Raw genomic sequence first — 3,334 nt, 5'->3', positions numbered from 1 at the left:
TTCCTGATCCTAGAGAGATTTTCGATCTCCAGATTAGACAAGGAATCTGAGAGGCGATTCCTATTTTCTTTGATTTTGTTCCGGGAAAGATTCAGGACTGGCCTATATGGGTAGACAAGGAACTGTCTGATGCTGAGTTTGTGGGTCGTTTGGAATGCGCCGGTATCCTAAAGGCAGTGGCTATTTCCAGAAACCTTAAGGGCTTCAGAGAAGCCAAAGGGCTCAGGCATCTGGTACATCGCTGGTGCCCTTCCCTTCATACTTTTTTCTTTTCTACTGGTGAATTGACGATCACCTTGGAAGATGTGGTTAATAATTTCCTCCTCCCGGTGTTTGGTGAAGAGAACCCCTTTGATATTAACCTTTCTGGTGAGGATCTCGTGGTAGAAGAAAAATTATTTGGTCATTTTGGTGGTCGCGCCGCCTCTTCTGGTGGTAAGCCGGCTAGGATGGGGAGATGGGTGATGACCCTCTCTTGTGAGAAAGATAAGGAAGTGAGGTGGGCCGGTTTTCTAGCTTTTTGGCTTAGTAAGTTTTTGTTTAGTGAGTTCCCTGGGTACGGAGTTAAGTCTTTGTTTTTTCCGTTGGCAATCAAGTTGGCTCGAGGTACCCAGTATCCTTTGGCCCCTCTATTTTTGGGTCATGTTTACTCTCAATTGGACCAACTTCATGGAGATGAGGCTGAGGGTGATTCTTGTTATGTGATCACTTCATCTCTTCACTGTGCTATTCTTCAGATTTTCATGTGGGACCGTTCTGCAGCTACTTTGGCCAAGTGCAGGAATTTGAAATTTGTGAAGGACAAGTTCCAAGGATCCCCCGACATAGTGAAGGGTCTTTGTGGGAATTCTACCGATGCCTTTCCCATTATTTTTCGTTGGATTAGCTTGAAAGGTGGTGGCCTCAATCTTGTGGAGTTGTTTGACCAAGCAGAGAGCTTATATTGGAGATCCCCTCATGAGTTTGGTCCTGGCTTTGCGTGTGATTCTGTGTTGTCTTCTTTTTTATCTTCTACAGGTAATACCTTTGACTTGCGCCGTGGTGATGAGGGCAGTCTGGCTTATCTTGCCTGCATTAGCCCCTCCTGGCTTCCTGTGCCTTCTTCAAGTGGCCCAAAATATACTCATTATTCAGCACACCGGGTGCTCCGACAATTTGGTTTTGACTAGGACATTCCTCCAGTTTTTAAGGATGTGGTGCCATCCCTTCCTTCCTTGGATCCTTTCCTGAGGCTGCAGGCCTTTTCTTATTGGTCACGGAGGAGCCCCCAATTTGCAATGCCTAACTCCCAGAGATGAGTCTTTGCTTCTAGTGGCTATACCAGTTATTGGAGAAGAGTACAAAAGTCTTTTGTTGATTATGTTGGCTCTGGTACAGTTCGGGAAGCCCCGAATCCTAGCATTGCTTCTGCTCCAACATCCAATAGACGTTTATCCCTTCCTACTGCTGGGATTGTTTCTGCTGCTGCAAGCAGCAATACTGGGTTTGCAGAGTGGCATGCCTCCAGGGGAGGTTGGGTGGCTTATGGACAGGATTTTCCTGAGACTTGGCTGGGTGATAGTCTCATCATTGGTGCTTCCTCTGGAGTGCCCATCAAAAAAGGTGCAACGGAGACAATAAGTGTTGCCACTGCTCCGAGTAAAGGTAAGGATGTCAGGTCGAAGAAAATGAAAGCTGTTGATGTTGGTGAAAGCACAGGGGGTGTGGAGATAGGCTCTGAGGCGAAAAGAAGGAAAACGGGGAAATCTCAAGCACACTTGGCATCTCAGGAAGGCAAGGATGTCAGGGAACCTTTGGTTTCAAGGACCCGGAAGAAGACCAAGGTAGAGTCTTCTTTTTTCCCCAGGTTCCTGTGACTGCTTCAGTTCCATGGTTCTTTAGGGATCTCTGGTTTGGTATCCAGCCTCCTTTTAGGACCCTCTGGGCGTACTCGTAGTAAGTAAAAGACTTCCAGAGAATCTGTAGAAGAGAGAAGAAGGGCAAGACTTTCCTTCTTCTCTCTCTTTTTTTTTTTACCTGTTCACCTTGTTGCACTTATTTCTATTTTGCTGACGAGTGGTGATTTCCTTTGCAGTCCAAGCGCAAGTCTGATCACAAGAAGGGTAAGAGCCAATCTTCTGGAGACGACGTGGTATGTGTGTTCCCCCTTCTTTTGTTCTTTCCCTTTTGTTCTGACATTGTGTTGTTAGCATTTCCGGCTGTTGTGTTTTTTTTTTTTTTCACTTGGCACTGCCTTTTCCGCTTCTTCTTCCTTTAAGTGGAGGTATCCCCTCCTATGACTAACAAGGCTCTGGGGGAGGAAACTGTCACAGCTCTTTCTGTTGTTTTTCCTGCTATGGGGGAGGAGCCCCCTACTGGTGATCCAGCTGAGGAAACCGGGCAACCGATGCAAGGTTCCCAGGATTCTCAGGATCCCAAAGCTTCTAGGATCCCTTCATCTCAAAGTCCCCATCTTGAACGCACTCCTAGTCCTATCAGGACTGTGTTTCCTCAATCCTTGTCAGATAAAGGTGCTTTGAGAGACACTCCTTTATCCAAACAAACAGGTAAGCCTTGTTTCCTTGAAATAGCGTTATATTTTTATTTTCTTTTCCAGTTTTTTTGAGTTCCTCCTTTTCTTTTTCCTTTTAGGTCAAACCAGTGAGAAATCCGCTCCCAGTGTTACCTCTTCTTTAGAATCAGAAAGCTCAGAAGGTGAGTGCAAGCTGCTCCCATCGTGTTTCCTTTTCTTCCCTTTTTTTTATGGCAAATCCCTCTGCATCTATCCCTTCCTTTAGCCACTTTGCCATTGGTCATTCACCTTTTCTTCAACTTGCCTTATGTTCCTTCCTAGAATCCTCGAGGAAGTCAGGAGATCAGGAAGAAGAAGCTCTGCCCCAAGAAGTTGGAACCGGTTTGTTCTTCTTTTCCCCCTTTTCTTTTTTTTTTTTTAAAAAAAAAGACTAAATCTGTTCTTCCTTTTTTTTTTTTTTTGAATATTGATACAGGCTTTGCAGGTTTTGAGCCTGTTATCCCTGAAGGAATTGTGAGACCTATTCAAGTTGCTGACCTTCATCCAGAGCAAAAGGCTGCAAGTCCTTCTGTCTCTGCAAGTGGTGACACAGTGATGGGGGATGCCTTGAAAATGGCTGCCTCAGATCTTGATTCAAGGCTTTCCTCCTTCCTGGCTTGCTTTGATCTCTTGGAATTCAACAGTCTTCCTGCCAGCCACTTCCATGTTTTTGGGTCTTCTTATGGCAGCTTCCTGCGCTTCTCTGTTCCTGTGGAAGGCCTGCCGCTACTAGAAAGTCTGCTCAAGAGTCACGGGGATTTCACCAGTGGCTTCAAGGGAGGC

This window comes from Quercus lobata, chromosome 9, assembly GCF_001633185.2.
Source record: "Quercus lobata isolate SW786 chromosome 9, ValleyOak3.0 Primary Assembly, whole genome shotgun sequence".
In the NCBI taxonomy this organism is placed as follows: domain Eukaryota; kingdom Viridiplantae; phylum Streptophyta; class Magnoliopsida; order Fagales; family Fagaceae; genus Quercus; species Quercus lobata.
Note: the sequence above shows the minus strand (reverse complement) of the source record.